Source organism: Doryrhamphus excisus, linkage group LG13 (genome assembly GCF_037039965.1).
Source record: "Doryrhamphus excisus strain RoL-2023G ecotype Guam linkage group LG13, RoL_Dexc_Guam_v1.1, whole genome shotgun sequence".
Lineage (NCBI taxonomy): Eukaryota > Metazoa > Chordata > Actinopteri > Syngnathiformes > Syngnathidae > Doryrhamphus > Doryrhamphus excisus.
Genome location: NC_136369.1, coordinates 9,484,518 through 9,502,244, shown reverse-complemented (window position 1 = coordinate 9,502,244; position 17,727 = coordinate 9,484,518). Strand labels below are relative to the sequence as shown.

The following is a 17,727-nucleotide window of genomic DNA, read 5'->3' as shown; positions in this document are numbered from 1 at the left end:
GTTGTAAATTTAGACTATACACTGTAAATGAACATGTCCTCAAAGTCCTTCAAATTCTTGTATTCCAGATTTTGGAGTGATATATCCAGTAATATCTGATGTCCTATTCCTGCTGGCTCTCTGTCCCGTCATACTGTGATGCATAACGTGCCATCAACGTGTAATTCCACATTCGAAGGTAGTCCTAAAAATGTACGGTGCAGCTGGGAACCATGGGAAGGCCATTCATTTTGCAGGGATTTGGTCATAAACCTAAGTCTGACAAATTAACATTTTGAATGATGGCGGTGCTGAAGGAAAATTGAATAGATACCAAAGTTATAGCACTATACCCCAATGAGGATATAAGTGCCAGGAACAAATTTCATAGTTATTTGTCAAGACTTTCCACCAACTACCACAAAAGTTAAACATACGCAGGTATTAAAAACATTAAGATGTATCCTCATGATACTAACAGTCTGACCAACAACCTTGAGGGTTTATGGTGAAGCCAAATCCTCAATTATTAAATCCTTCCAAATATGCTGGCATAACTAAAAGGGCTGAATTCTTTGGCTTCTGAGATATTCATGCCAAAGTTATTTTTTAATAGGATCATGGGATACTGCTCTTTTTCAGGCATACAGACAGGAAACTAATGATGGCAAAAATCACAAGGGTGACACCTATCACTATGATAGGTGTAGGCCTTTCATCCTCAGCTTATCCTCCACTAATTCTAATACTGTAAATGCTCCAATTAACACCTCCATTCAGTTTATGATTTATAAAAGCAAATAACTGCAGAGTTCTCTAAATAAGCTGGTTCAAAGAACATTTACAAGAAGCACTGTGGCTGTAGGCAACCTCTAAATGTATTATTTATGAACACCACATGATGGCAGTAGCTGCATTTGAATTATCATGTGTTCAGAACCTGGCATGCACTTCAAAATCCATCCATTTTCTATGCCACTTATCCTTACTAGGGGTGCTGGGGTATGCTGGAGCCTATCCCAGCTGTCGCCAGCCAATCACAGGGCACATATAGACAAACAAGCATTCACACTCTTATTTATACCTATGGACAATTTGGAGTCACCAATTAACCTAACATGCATGTTTTCGGTATGTGGGCGAAAACCCTTGCATGCACGGGGAATCAAACCAGGGTCTTCCCGATCTCGTAACTGTGTGGCCTGCATGCTAACCACACGGCCTTACTTTATAATGTTGGATGCGGTATTCATCTGTATCCATTACCAGTCTTACAATATTGGTTCTTTTGCTGCTGTGTTGTGCAATATACTAGTTAATAAATCACCATGTGGTTGCAAATAATTACTCAAAGTTTAAAAATGAAGTTATGTATTATGAGTTTTAAAGCTCTCAAATAAGAGAATATCGACACTTACCAGGCGCTTCCAATTAATGCCTGGCCTTGTGGTTTAGATGAAAAGAAATACAGCGGGAATAAATGCAAAATATGTGGTAAGTATGTGGAATATATGGGAAGTTAAGAAAAAAGGGTAATGATAAAATTACCCCTCAGTCAATATAGTCTGCCCTCTGTCGGTACCATACTTTGTGGTTGGTACCTAAATGAAGGGTGCTGAAAAGTTTATGTACTGTATGTGTATCCCCCAAAAAATACAACACAAAAATTGTGTCTTTTTCTTAACTACTTGGTTTAAACTGTAGCCTTGTTCCTAATTTTTGGACCTCCTCCCCTCAACCCCTCCCAGAACAGAATTCAAGGAGAGGCCGTTTGTATTGGCCATTCAGGGTCTCACTGAGGGCCGGCAGCAACAGAGGAGGTGTTTTCATGAAAACTGGCAAACAAATGGGGGTTTAACTCACCAGAGGCTCTGATGGCCTATTAATTCTATTTTGGCTGACATCCAGAATGAGACCAGCCTCCCTATTAATTCATGGCTAATTTCTATCAGAGGTATCGGGAGACTTTTTTTCTTTAGCACAGGATGCATCCACATAACTTTAATGGATTCATGCAAGGGCTCTGGCACGCAGACATTGATTAGATTGCCTTAGAGGCCTCGGTGCCGGTCGCTTGACATAGGTAGCAAATGAAATGTGACCTCTGGTAAAAAGGCCTGAACCAGCCAGCCCCAGTCTAATCCATTAGCTCAGAACCTTCCCCAATCCCATTTAATTAATGAAGTGATTTGAAAAAGAGGTGAGTGTTTATCAATCCCTGGAACTGGAAAATGGTGACCATGGAAACTAACAGAACTAACACCGCTGTCCAGGGAGGCAACAACCTCAGTCAAAAGCATTAAATGGTACTACCGGAGTTGCTGAGAAATTGCTCACAAACATGTGGAGTATTATTGCAGTTCTCAGATACTTCAACCAAAAACAATGTTAATGGTAACAATTGTAATGATATTTATTTCAAACATGCTGAACAAGGTTCAACATGGCTGAAAAGGAGTTGGAAGAAGCACAGCTCATTTAATCTTACCCCTTCTCTGTGTCTCTAAGGAATAAATGTGAGTAGTGAAGAAGAAAAACTGCCTTTCTTTGAGAAGCTCTACAATGTGCAACACAATCCTGTTCATCCTAAATTTCTAACATGTTTGATTGGAAAATAATGTTGTGCAAGGGGATACTGTTCAATACCAATCCATTATAGTCTCTCTAGTGAATCTGGGATGCTAGTACAATTCATCCAGGTAAAAGTGGAATGTAAAACATCTTAGGAGGTTAAACAGCCATCCATGCATATTCTTCCGCTTATCCGAGGTTAGGTTGTGGGGACAAGACAAGAAGCCCAGACTTGCCTCTTCCCAGCTGCTGATGTCCTCCAGCTCCGGTGGAGGATCGTGGATCCTAAGCTGTTACAAGGCCAGCTGAGAGACATAGTCTCTCCAACCGTGTCCTGGTGTCCAACCTTGCCTGACACCTCCTACCGGTTGGTGTACCCCGAACACCTCCCAAGGGAGGCATCTGGGAGACATCATAACCAGATGGCCGAGCCACCTGATATGGCTCCTCTCAATGCTGAGGAGCCGTGACTGCTTTGGAGACTTAGTGAAAGCCATGTTTTTTTGGTAGACTAAGAGAAAGGATGTATTGTTCTCTTGTTGGTTGCTGAGAGGTCCACCCCACCTCATCGTCATCTCTCGTGGTACACTATCTGCCTCTCCCGAAGTCACTATCACAGTTATTAGCACGTCATGGGCTCCAAACACATAGTGAAAATGCTCTTCTCGTCACAAAACATATTGCTAAGCTCTTAATTTCATTGTTTGATTTGACTGTGCAGTAACTTGCTTCAGACTCAATGAATCACCTATTTTCTCGCCAGTGAAACTGAAGGCATACACTAGCTTACCTACTTGAGGTGAGTGGGATATTTCACATTGTTTTTGAAAATCCCTCCTTCTGTGTTAAAAAAGAAGTCGCAACAATGTGTCTGAAGCGCTCTGGAGGGAGTCGCAACAAGGAGTATGAAGCGCTCTGAAGACGCGGGTTCCCGACCCCTGACCTATACTGCAGCATCCTGATAGACACACATAGTCGGACACTCAAGTTTTATTGCCAAATTATTGACAAATAATATTCACAGGGAGGCGCTCATGAATACCAGAATTCAGAACATCAACATTAGAACACCAACCGGTCGTTAAAATACGTTTTATGTTAGTCACCATCGTTTACTACTACACCAGAAGCTAGCTTCTTAAAGAGAAAAGAAAGCTGTGGTTGCTTCAAACCAACCCGGATCTGCTTCCTTATATTGCTTGAGTCCCGGCTGAAGAGCACCCCCAATGTCAAAAGAAAGACAAGTACGACATCCCTGTCGGCGCATATGTTGCATTACTTATTTTGTATAATTGGATTCATTTATTTATCTTCAATTAATAATGTATGATGCAACACTCAGTGGTATGCAAATGGACAATTTAAATTTAATGAGTTTTTAATGACCAAACAAATAATTAGAGGAACCCGGTGTGCATGTAATTTGAGGAGGAATGAATCTGAGAGCTCTGTTCAGTGTTTGAACAAGGACAGGCTAATTTACTTATAGACTAGCTTTGGCTGCTGAAGAATGGCGAACAACATATGAAACGACTGGAAAGTCACTACCTCAAGGTCATTATGAAGTCAGACAAAGATCAGCAGTGCATGTGTTTGGCTGAAGAAATAATGTGAGCTGTTATATTCCACACAATCAGCGCCAATAGCTAAATTGAATCTGAATACATTTCACATGCTGACAAAGGAAAAATCTGTCCTGGTTATCCTAAATATTTGAACTATACCCGCTGGGTGTGGGAGAGAACGACTGAGAGCAAGATGCCACTGACGCCAAATGGCATTTGGTAATGGCTTTTTTTTCAGGAAACCCAAAAGACATTGTTAAGATTTACATTTTCAAATATATGCTGACCTTTTTTCCCTCCTCTCTTCTGTTCGCTTGTCATCAGCAATGTAATTGAATCAATATATTTCCTGATCAGCCCGCAGATTGAATAAGGTCACAGCAAGCCATGTGTGGACATTAAAAATCATTATTCTTCTCAAATTGAGCAGCGATGGCGTAGAACATTCAGGGTTCAAAATGAAATTATATTAGAGCCTATTACACTTTTACAATTATAGAGACGTTCCAATATTACAGCGGGAAATGAAGTCATAATAAAAAAGCCCAGGGGTGTATTATATAGAAATGACCTGACAATTTTTTTCACTTTTGCAGTGTTATTGAATTGATGAAGAGAACTTGGTGACATTACATTCACCGATAAGTGACCTTATTCGTGAAAAATAGAGGAGCATTTTCTACATATTTGCTGTAAAAGATATTTTGCAGGACAAATGGTATTCATGTATTACATCCAAAATATCAGCAGACAGTTTTCCTTCTTCCTGCGGCAATTTGGTCAGTGAGCATCTGCCCCAGTTTTTGCGTGTATTTCCGATAACTTCAAAAATGTACGCCACAATTTTGCCTCTGTTTGTGTGCGTTATCCAGTAAGTATGGCTGTAGGCGGGATACAATCTCTGCCCTCCCTCAAGCTCTGTCTCTCTGTTTACATTGCTAGCAATGGCTCGTAAGGAAAAGCTGCATTTATTTACAATTCCTAAAGACGCCACCATCAGGCACAAGTGGTTGGAGTTCTTCACTCCCTACCAGCAAAAGACCAGTATGCATATACCAGTATACCAGTATAGGTCGTGTTGAAGAGTCAAAAGAGCATGCTGTAACAATTATTCAGTGTCCTAACTGTTTATTTTGTGTAGGTAATGGAGCAAAAGCGCTTTTCTGTGTAACATTATAGAGCGTGCATACAGGGTTGCTAGTAAACATTTCAAACCACAATTAGTAGCTCTACCTGTATTTTTTCAAAACATGTAATGACAACATTAGACATTACTGATGCTGAAAACCGCTAAAATGCTAAAGCTACTTACCATTGAGATACATCTTGAAGAAATGGCTTGCGGATTCAACACATATGACTGTTTGTTAAAAGGGGACATTTTAAAATGATAAATCACAGTTTATTATCAACTCCTATAATGTTTATCAACTCCTATAAAGTTGGTTTCGCAGTTAGCGGCCCATCAAGTTCTTCTAAGCACTCGGGAGTATGACCAACCACAGTGGAGTGGGCGTGCCTGGAGGCGGGCCATGGGTGGAATACAAAACAAACCGTTTTCGTGGGAAACACAAAATCCAAAAAAATACAGCTAAATAGGTGCAGATTCTGGAAGAACTCGAAAGCTTTCTGTGCTGGTTATCGTGTGTAGCTGCTCTATAGGTCCATAATCATCCACAATTCAATTCAAAGGGTCGAAAAGGAAGACAACAATTGAAGCTATAAAGATGCATTAAAACACCATTATACATAGCCAAGACATTGTGGAATATGGAGTGTGCCAAAAGATTTGTTGTATCTTCAAAAGCTATGGAGCTAGATCCAGAAAAAAAACACCATTCAGGAAAATGCGATTTTTGTGAATAACTGAAATAATATTGATATAATTACAAATTCAATTGCTAATGGTTTGTTTTCATGGTCAACGAATCTAAATATTTACATAAAATAATGTAGGAAAAATATTTATGGTGAAAAATCACAATATGGGAGGAACAACGGCGCTTGGTATTGCTTTTCTAGTATTTCATATTATCATTATTCATTTTTCAATAATACCTCTCCAGACTGCAAATCACTGTTCGCCATGTGTCTGACAAAACTACTCCTGTTCAGACATGTTTATAGAACAAATGTAAGCACAAGTCATCTACTTGTGTACTTCAATGTCACTTTTTTTTCTCGTTTAGCATTAGTGCATATTTTTGAGCATGAACGCATAAACCGGGTAATGTTAAATGTGTGTGCACACATAGGTATGTAGGTTAGGGATGTAAGTGGCATGTGTAGATGGGACAGGCAGGGCCGGGCAGAGCAAAGTGACCTGTGATTTGCCTGCACTGTCACATACATCTGCTCGTAGAGAGAAACAGCTTCATTTCTTTACTTGTCTCTGAAGGCACAGCGCCTTTGCTCAATTAGGCCCAATGGTCACCGTGTCTGCAGAGATTAAACAGTGTGCTCGTCAAATGGCGGCGAACTGGGAAACCCGGTCGCCTGGAAACCTTGCTGCCCCCACAGTCATACTCATCATCATTGTCATCACCATGGCTGGACGTAAATAGCCTTTCATCTCAGGTGGAACAAAGCTGTTGAGTGAGCACATCTACAGCACTTGAAACTCCTACAAAGGGGTGACCGGTAATGAAAGAACAATTTACACATCCACCTCCTCAGACTTTATGAATATAAAACCTCATAGTGGAACGTCTATGAAACACTTAATGACAATCTAAATCAGTGGGCGGCTTCAATCTACAAGGATTAATGGGCTTGATGTAGTACACATGAAGGAATACATGTCGCCTTATTACCGTAAGAGCTTCTCAAGTTCTCTTTCAAGGAGAGAGGAGGGGAGGGGGGGGACCCTCAGCTATGCCACAAATTAGGTGCCATGTTATCTATTCAATATGTACAAAAAAAGAGAGTTTGAGATATGAGCCTTGTCACAGTTTTCAGGTAGAGGAAACTAACTCTTTGGTGGAGTTGTACTTTAATGATCATTACAGCTTCAGCTCCGCAGACAAGAAGTGGGGTGTGTGTTCATTTTCGTGTGGGAAAGTATGTGTGTGATTATTTGAAACTTATCATTAGAGGTCTGCATTTCAACTTTTTTTTTTTTTATAAATGTCATTATATTATTTTCTCAAACGCAATTCAAAGGCATCACAAGGGAAAAGTAATAACCTCAGTAGAAAGTAAAAAAAGTAAACAGTACAGTATAAAACTTGTTAATATGAAAGTAAAAACCAAAATAAATATTAATTAAAATTCTTACATTGCCCCCTCCTTATTAATAAGAGTCACATGTCCTGCCACAGATTTCCAGATTCAACAAAAAAATAAATTTAATAGACTGGTATAGGTTTGACATTATTTTAAGATATGTGCGCACGTGGGAGGTGGCAATAACATAAGATGGTCCTTTATTAGTCCCACAGTGGGGAAGTTCACAAGTTAAAGCAGCAAAGGAAAGAGCAAATTATGAGCCCAGGGTTCAAACTAAAAGAAAAGATGAGACAAACTACACTTTCAAATCACATTTTAGATTGCAAGAAAGTAGTAGAGAAGTAATGGAAAAGTTTGCACAGAAACTGATCTCATTGTTACTGTGCAACTTATAATTTCATCTGAAATGATAAATAAACAATGCCCTTTCAACAATAATATACAGTTGTCTCGTGCAACTTTGCAGTTGGAATTTGTGGCTTCACTCGTGTGATTTTACAAAATAAATAAATGATCAGGTTTTTTTGTGGTTGACTACAGCTTTGTCTAAAATATGCATATTTAAGCAAAATTTTCATATTATTGGCCTACGTGACACAATTTTAAGCACACAAGTGGCTACATGAACAAAAATAATAAAATATAAAAAACATAAGGCTTCACAAGACGCATTCAAAAACAATATGTAGTATTCTACATTGGTCACTACGTGTCAGTAATCTTACACTGATGAGACGAGAGCTACCACAGGACATAGGCTGTCCAGAAAAAAACAAGAAACTCCCCCAATGCTATCGTGTGAGTCTAATATGTCTCATTAGTAGCCACACAGCTAGGTGACCAAGGTTCAATTCCTCGCTCGGGCATATCTGTGTGGAGTTTGCATGTTCTCCCAGTGCGCACGTTTTCTCCAGACACTCCGGTTCATTGCTAGGTTAAGAGCTAGGAGCTAATTGTCCATAGGTATGAATGTGAGTGTGAATGGTTGTTTGTCTATATGTGCCCTGTGATTGGCTGGCGACCAGTCCAGGGTGTACCCCACTCCAGGATAGGCTCCAGCATGCCCCTCATATAGAAATTGAATGAATGTCTTATGTGGAAGAAAGCTGAAGTAAACCCAATGAAGGGAGAAACACCAGAAACCCATGACTGTAAAGCATACATGCTACTATGTACTAGTACTATGAAGTACTGGTTGTAGTACCTGGTCAGCTTGTCTTTCAAGTGCACTCAGACTATACCATAAATACAGTAGATTACATAAACCTCTGCTGGTTGCTGAGCAGATTGGTTTGAAGATGCAGAGCTTGAAATAACAACAAATGAACACACATGCTAACGTTAGCTTACCCTGTTGTTGGGCCTTAGCGCCGGATGCTGTAGTATTATATTCTCTACTTTGCTGCTGGAGTTGGGTTCCCTGCTGTCCTCAGTCTCCTCTTGAATAACTCTGGTCTCATTACCGTGGCCAACAGCAACATGCCCAATTGTAGGAGACCCTCATTCTCCTCCATTTCTGTTGAATCTGCTCCTACTGATGCATTCAGTCTGTCTTGGTTTGTCTTTCATTTGAAGAAAACGACTGCCCCCAACTGAGGAGTAGAGCAGAACTGAACGGGGTCAGTACTGTCCAGTGGAAAAGACAGCATAATCTGTTATATATAATTGAGAAATGATAAAAATGCTTAATGGTAAGATTCAGGGTCTATATGTGCTATTCCCTGCATGCAGTCTGAAAAGGTGCTTCAACCAACATTCACTCTGATCGCTGCCCTCTTCAAGCAAACTGGCTGTCTCGCTCTGTCACCCTCTGGTTGGTTGGAGGCCCAATGGTGATGGATGTTTTTTTTCCCCTCCTTTTTGTGGAGTCCCTGTACTGCTGCGGCATGCCGTGCAGAATGAAAAGCAGATTAAAGAGGCAGGAAACCGACACAGAGAGGATGTTTGGCTGTTGGCTATTGAGTTATCAGACCTTTTCACACCTAATGAAACAACTTTCAGCAGTGCAGCTTATTAAACATCCTCCAGTCACTGGGCAGAGCTGCCAGGCCCTGCGAAAGCTACATTAGATTTTAATTAAAAACAAACAAGTCCCCCACAGCTTCAAACTGTGAAATGATGACAGGTACACACTTTACAAAAACTTGTATATATATATTCATGTGGAAAGCTGACTTTAATTTTGATATTTATACACATTTACAACATTTATAAAATAATGTTGATGATTAAATAGCAACAAAATAATATCCATTGATATTAAACCTTTCTAACCACATATTTAAATTAAAATTAAAGTATCTAAAATAGATAAAACCACTGAAAATAAATGTACTTGCTAGCTGCTATACTATTGGTACATGTAATGATTAAAGGCACTGCCTACTATGAAGTTATAATTAACCTGCCAATCAGGACATAAATAGCAAGTGACACATCAGCCAACGCTGGCTTTTCCAGTAGGGTTCCAGCAAAAAAAAAGCCGAAATAGTGATAGTGTTATGAAAAAGGTGTCGGACTAAATAAGCTTGGTTTCTTCCTACTCCTTTTCGAATGGTGAATTGCGGAATTGTTGTATGTAGCTTTGTATGTATGTTCGAAATAAACAGAAACTGAGCTGAACAAGTATTTTGTGCAATGCAGCAGCACCAGAACCAATGTTTTAATAGCAGTAACATGCAAACAATTCTGATGAGTTTATAACAACAATATGGCAAGTGTAGCAGGCATGAATTTCACACCAAGAGTACAACATTTTAAAGCGCACCCAGAGGTAGATAATGTGAGGATTGGCAATCACTATTGATACTTTGAATACAGTTACTGTCATCTTCTAGAGGTAATAAAATCTACATCAGGATGTTGCGTACAGCCACAGCAGTTACAGTAATTCCAATGTTTTCTGAGAGACTAATCACTTTAATTGAATAGCGATGATAATTAGAGCGACCGGTCCAGGGTGTACCCTGCCTCTCGCCCGAAGACAGCTGGGATAGGCTCCAGCACCCCCTGCGACCCTCGTGAGGATAAGCGGTAGAAAATGAATGAATGAATAAATGAATGGAATGGTAATTAGAGCATTTGCAGTGTATAAATATGTGTGACCTTCTCACATCAGCTAGCAAAAATAAGATGAAGTCAACCTCCACAAGTGAAGAACAGTCAACCCAACTGATGTGGAGTCTTCTTCCTTGTGCTTTGACTCTCTGTGCCACCCCATTTCCCCCCAATGAGTTCCTGTTGTCATCGCAATAGCACACATTATTCGTCTTGTTTGTGTTTGACCTCTTTATCTTACATGCGAGAGTGTTCCATTTACAACTCTATGGCTCTTCCAAGGCCTCTCTCTCTCTTTCTCTCTCTCCCTCAGAGACATTCCCTATAAATCGGAGAAATGTAAGTAAAGGAATGTCTCCCAATGTGCTTTTCCCTGTGGTGAGGGTCACCCCAACTTTAGAAAGAAAAGAATGAAATGTAAAAGCAGCATTTATGGACAAGCATAGCACAACCGGTTCCTTCTGTTGGACAGACATGTATATTAATACTCAGCACTTTCTCCGTTATGAATATTCATCCTCATTCATATTTCAAGGCGTCCATTCCTGTGGGGGCCTTGCTCGGTTTTGACCAATTTCCATCCCCATTACAGAAATGACAGCTCTCACTCCTGGGCCCTGACAGAGGTCCACCCCACGCACAGGAGGTCCGGCGGGGAGGGATCCTCGGTCCATTCCCAGCTGTCCACAAACACTCATTAACAGAGGAAAATATCCAACGGAATCTCTGTAAGAATTTTTAATCACACAAAGACCCTGCTAATTAGGCAGCTGATGGGGCATGGAGAGCACAAGGACGAATTCTTTATACAAAGGACTGGAAACTTTAGGAGCCTTAATTACTCGGGCAAAGAGTTCATTCCAGAATGGCAGAGCACATCATTCCACTAATGAGACCAAGTGGCAGCACATATTAGTGAGAAATAATGTGGAAAGTTCAATTATATTGTGCTTTTGGAGCCTTTTTCTCTCTTTCCCGCCTTGCTACTTATGCACATGCATAAAATGAAGTCTGGGCCGGCGCCGGAAGGAGGCAGGGGCGAAGGACACACAAGCACTGGCACCCGCACTCCTTTCTGCACGTGTATCTTGGCAGGCTTGATCATCTTAATTGCCCATTAGAATGTTCTCCTGTTTGAAAATGAATCTCATTATGGTGTCTGCCCGAGAAAGATTTGCTTCAATTTCACCATTCGATACAGCATGTCTTGAATTGCAAACACTCAATTGACGAGCAATTTACGGAAAGCAAACTGAAAATTTTCCTGACTTAAAAGGCCACAGTTGCAGTCAATTACAGAGGAAGCTTTAATTTTTTTTCTTGTATGTTTACTTTCAGTAATGTATGTCTTTCTGTGACGTTAAGTGGTATTGCTAGAAGTATTTTTAACAGTACACTGACTTTTAACAAGAATAATACATCGGCCACTTGGAACTTTGTTTACATTAGCACAGTTTAGTTTGGTTTGCCACGTTAAAGTTTGGAATGGTAGACCCTGATTTTGTTATGTGGTTGTGGTAGTGAACATTTGATAGTGTAAATAAATGGATATGATATCATTGTGGTAGGGAGTGATTGTTCACAGATAGCTCACAGGTTTTAAAACTTTTCCACATACTGAATCAAAGGATTAGTGAGCCATTTTGATTTCTATTTTCAAGATTTGCTAAGAAGTTACATATGTTTAAAAAAATAAAAACTGTTTAAAAAAAACTTCCTGTGTCTCAGATTTGTGTTATAGGTCACAAAGCGTATTATTATTATTATTCATTTACTCATTCATTTGCTATATCGCTTATCCTCACAAGGATTGCGGGCATGCTGGAGCCTATCCCAGCTGTCTTCTATTAATATTATTATTATTTTTGAAACTATTGCAGAGGTCACTAATGCACTGCCCGAGAGTGCTTGACACTACTTTATTGTCAACATTTATTTTTTTCCCCTTTACATTATGCCTTTTTCATTTTTTTTTTATTTTTATGATCATTATTATTATTATTTACTCATGAAATTCTGTTGTGATATTAAGCTGGGTATGTGATATAACTGGTTCAGCTCGAATCAAGGTCCTTCAGCATGAGAGTTGAGAGCGCTAGGCGCCAAGATAAAAGCCCTGGCTCTCAACTGAACGCCCAGCGCAGCTCTGGAGTGAGGTTTACCAGTGCACACTTGCACAGCCACACCGGCTGAATCTGTTACACTCACCCCCCAAACCTCACTCTCATCTAGGTCACCGTACCAATGTAACCCCTCTGGTTCAGACAACCCTGTGCACTGCCGTGGGCTTGAACCAAGTCCTTTGGAATGATATTAAAGAGCGCTAGGCATTGAGATAAAAGCCTGGACCGTCAACTTGACGCCCAGTGTATTTTTTTTAAGGAAAAGTTTTTATCCACAATCCTGATATGAGACATGAACATGTACATGAACATGTCTCTCTTTTCCGTGTGTTCTAAAGATATAAAAAGAGCTAAAAAAGACTTTGCTAAGACTGAACTCAATGACAAACACTAATTCCGCCTATAAAAAAAATCCAAAAATATTAACATTTACATATACGTAGTGTGACGTGCATATTAACCAAGTTACAGCGACACTGTTATTATTATTATTAACATTGTTACGCAGATCAAACTACGTTGATGGTGTATTGACATCCTACCACACCACACCGGCTCGCGACTTCACCACACACTTGCCTGCAACAAGTCAGCGCAATGCTCTCAATGCCTTAATACGTAAGATTAAATATTAGAGCTGCTGCAAAAGCTGCTTCTAGCATCTGACCTGATGCTAAAAGTCTGCAGTGATCTCTAAACTTCATTGTCACCTGAAAGTTTGTGGAAACGGAGTGGATTTAGCATTAGTCACAATCTTTAGTATTGTTTCACCAAGTGTCCTGATGAATAATTGTATTGAAGAGTCACATAATGGGATACTGCGAAGTGCTACTAAAAGTGTAATATATGCACATTCTCACCTGCATAAAACATTGTATCAAAATTCCTAATGTCCACATCAAGAGGTGCCTACATACCTATTACAGCAAGCAGGAAGCAAATTTCCCGTGAAATAAAAGAGCTAATGGGAAATGGAGGGGGGAAGGCAGCATTCTTTTTTGCCCACTAAGCTGGAACAATGACAGAAAGTGGGCAGACCCACAAAACTTCCATGACTTACTGAACCTACATTCATCATGGCCCATCAGAAATTGGGCACTTAATTCTTCCTTTGAACTTTGTAATTTGGATCCATATGCTTCTAAAGTATGGAACATTACATTTGGTTGGATTCTTCCCACAGTCCAAAAACATGTCTTTATAGCTTAATTAAGTTAATTGGAAACTCTAAATTGTGCTTCTTTATTTATTTGTGCCTGAGTCAAGGGAGCCTAGGGATAGACTCCAGCCAACACATGATCATGAACAAAATAATTGGGATGAGCCGGATACTTTTTGCCAGATATGAGTATGAAACGAGTGTATTTCGTGTTTAAAGAAAATACTCATTATGTATTCACTCTTCACGCTCTGTGATTGGCCAGTTGCACACAGCAACTCTCCCTAGACCGCAAGCGGCAGCCACAAGAGAAGAATTCAGCAGTGCCTCGTTCAAGGTGCAATTGGGAAGTTGGAAGCAGCTCAGCGTTCGTCACAATGACTCCACTTTATTAGGTTTTCTTCAGCTCATCTCTATTTTGGTTTCTATCTAAAACTACTTAGTAAACATGTACACAACATTAGGTAAACTCGATTCCGCACAAGGGCGACATCAAGCATTCTGCATGTATGGCTAAAATATTACACCCCTCTCAATACTTTGCAGTATGCACCTTCCAATCTTAATCATAGTGCATTTCTTCAGCGTGCAGGATCGTGCATCAGTCACTAGAGTTTTACTTGCTGGTGATACAAAGTCAGTTGGAAAACTGCTTGTGGTGCTTTTGAGAAAATTACAGTCAGCAAGCCTGACACATTATTGTTATGTGTGTTGCCATGTTTGCATGAATCACCAACTTCACAATAATTATAATATAATTAGCGCTATAATACGTATACTTTTGTTATTAGGTTACATACTGTGTTTAGTTTTTTCCTTGGGATTTCTGCTGCTTTCTTGTGATACATTACATATCAGCAAGTTTTAAGAGGAGATCATAAGCATAGGAAAATAAGAATATAAGTGGAAGTAAGTGGACACAAAGCCATAATACTGACACTCTATTTCTGAGGTCACGGTTAGGTTAACTGCACTGAGCTAAACTGCAAGGTGTCCCATCAGAAATATTATCTAAATCAAGAGTTTGTTGACTGTTTGTTCTTGTCCTCACTCCATGTACTGTAGGAAAACCCAGAGAGAATTGTCTGACCAGAGAAGACCCACCAGTGAAGGAAATCTATTGATTTTCTTTGTTTCCCCATGCTCACTCTGTTAAGTTGTTTGTTGCCTTTTTGTCCATTGCCTCTGTTTTATTTACAGGCAGCAAGATCAATAGAGGCTCTTCCTCACTTGCGTGTTTACAGCTTCATGAAAACTTTCAACCTCTTCATTTTCTCCAGTGGTTCAAACTATTTGACTTCTATTGACTGACAAGTGTAGTAGGCCATGAAGGATGTTGGGAAGAATACGATAAAATGACAGATGTTTGTGTGGTTACACAATTATTTGAGCTTTGAAACGAAATTGAACAATGAAGAATTAATAGAGAATAAATGTAGACGCAAGACAAATCAAAGATGTACAAAGACATTTCAGACTATTTACAGTCAGAGACAAAGTAGATAAGGGCCTGATTCGCTGAGGAAGCGAGGAAGGGAGGAAGATGGGGCTGACAATGTCACAGTTACTGGACAGGTATACAATCGTATAGTACACCTGTAGTACACCATAACACTTTCTGGTATTCTCTTCCTGCAAGAGTAATTTTTTCTCACATTAAGTCTTGCAACTACATTAGTCTTTCATTTCTGTATTTGATAGACTGACACTTCAATACTAGTGTACTCCGAGTAGGCGGGTGATAAATGGCAAGTGGGCATGGTTTAACCGGAAATGTGTGGGGTGAAAATTTGTGCAATATTTTAAGTCTGAAATTGACATGGACTGATCAGAAGTTGCTATGTTTATTATTATCCTTCTATATGTGTACTGTGTATGTGTGTACGTGACCTGTAAGACTTATTATTTCATTATTTTTAATGATCTTTGTCTTGGGGATTTATCCAAACCTTTAATGATGATTTCTTTTCAAAAAACACAGCGTTCAGTACTTGAAGCAAAGTGACTTTGTCTCACCAGTCAAATTATATGAGAGCAGATGAAAAAAAAAAACATTATACAGACCTCTTGTGAAATGTGTGGTGTACGAATTAAGTTTAAGATTAGAATGTACATACTGCAGCATATTGAGATGGGTATAATATATAATACTGTATAATAATACAGTATACTGTATTAAATATAATATACTATTATGTATTAAATATAATATTAAATATACTGTATAATAATACAGGCGTGTGTTCAATGCAGTCAACGTTACCACAGTCTGTGTACTGCCAACTGAAAATTAACAAAATTCTTATATTGTAAGTACTTTTGATACAAACCAAAATAGAGGAAAGCTGAAGAAAACCTAATAAAATGGAGACAGTGTGACCAACGCAACGTGAATATGAATAATGACGAAATGTACTCTTTCATATTCGTATCTGGCAAAAATGCATTTATAACAAGTATCCGGCTCATCCCTATTAGATAGATATATGAAAAGAAAAAGGCGATTCTAGAGTCTGTTGGGGCCCTCATCAAAAATTCACAGGGGGCCTCTTTGCATAGCAGCACCAATGTAGAAGTTCAACGTTTGTCAGCCCTCAAAAACCCCCACCTGGGTTGGGGCCCCAAGCAGTTCCCTGCGTGGCTTTGTGTATATATTGTTTACGAGAAGTTAGTTGCTTCCAAGTTCAACACTAATCAAAACAACAAGAGTTTTCTCTGTGCAACCCTACTGTACCTCCTGTGGACGAGCAGCCTGTTCCTGCCCTGCTACAAAATGCTCACACACTCATTTTGGTGCAGAGGGCGCCACACATTGAATTAAACAGGTTCTGATTGATAAGGTAGTTGAAGGCAAATCTGCTCCGGCTAATTGTCTTTCAAATGCCCTCATTAATCAAAGCGGAGGCGGCCCCGTGACGGGCGGCCCTGTCAGCCGCTCTGCTCACGGCTCTCCTCCGGCCACTCACCTCCCAGCGTGACGCCTGCTTCCCCTCTGTCAAACGCCGCTGTCCAAGGACCACAGGAGCACAGGCCTTCCGTCCGTCCACCGCACACCTGCCTACTGCCAGACAGGATTTGACTGCCCCCTGCCACTGGGACGGCCCCAGAGACCAATTTAGCAGCCACTTAATGATTCATGGCTTCAAGTGGTGGAAATGAGGGCAGCATATGATAACACGAATAAACACATTTAATTAGCTCCTCATATGCATTATTTATTTATTTACCTGCACTGATTAATTTATATACTTCATTGTTTTTTTGCAGGGATTTTTGGTATTCACAACATCTGTCAGAGAGTCTTTCTTGTGTGACAAGAGTGCAGGTTCTCTCACACTTATTCGTTAGGGAGGTGGTTCGCGGTGTTATTCTTTCGTGTTTGGGGTGTTTTGCAAGGGTGCGGTTGGGTATCTGTAGGGATTTGGTGAGAACCCCCAACCCTCCACCCCTGCAATGAAATGAAAGAAGTATTAGACTTTAAAATATACAGTTCCCTGTGCTCCAAGTAGCCTTGTTTGTGAATTCCCTGACAGGTAGTTACTCCCCCAGTTTTCTTTGAGCACAGGGCATACATTTTCATGGAGGCGCTAATCAAAGCTGCACTGTGGCAAACAGCTCAGCCGCAGTAGGTCCAATCACAGCTCCATATCTGGCTCTTATCCATAATGTTGATGACATCTCTTAACCTGGCATCTGCCATCGCATCCGTGTATGAGTGACGTCCTTCACTCACATTAACACTGTACAATGAGCTCTCACTTTACTCTAGGGTTATAGGAACCGAATAAACAGTTTGATGTGTGGGATGTTCAAACTTTATAGAAAGGTAAGCTTAGCGGTTAAAACAGGAGTGTCCAAAGAGTATCTTATTTAACAGAAAAATATAAGGGTGATTTCTGTGGGTTGTATTTAATTTTACTTTCATAATATGGCAATACGGCGGTTGAGTGGTTAGCGCGCACGCCTCACAGCTAGGAGACCAGGGTTCAATTCCACCCTTGGCCATCTCTGTGTGGAGTTTGCATGTTCTCCCTGTGTATGCGTG

At 40.1% G+C, this 17,727-nt stretch overlaps 1 protein-coding gene across 2 annotated transcripts in view; it reads right to left on the bottom strand.

Annotated features, from left to right (window-relative positions):
- Positions 1-9,159, bottom strand: part of LOC131139638 (uncharacterized) — a 51,932-nt gene extending 42,773 nt beyond the window's left edge. For both annotated transcript variants that reach the window (XM_058089424.2, XM_058089423.2), the window contains exon 1: positions 8,694-9,159. The gene's annotated coding sequence lies outside the window, so the exon portion shown is untranslated. The remainder of the gene's footprint in view (positions 1-8,693) is intronic.
- Positions 9,160-17,727: the final 8,568 nt, after the last annotated feature.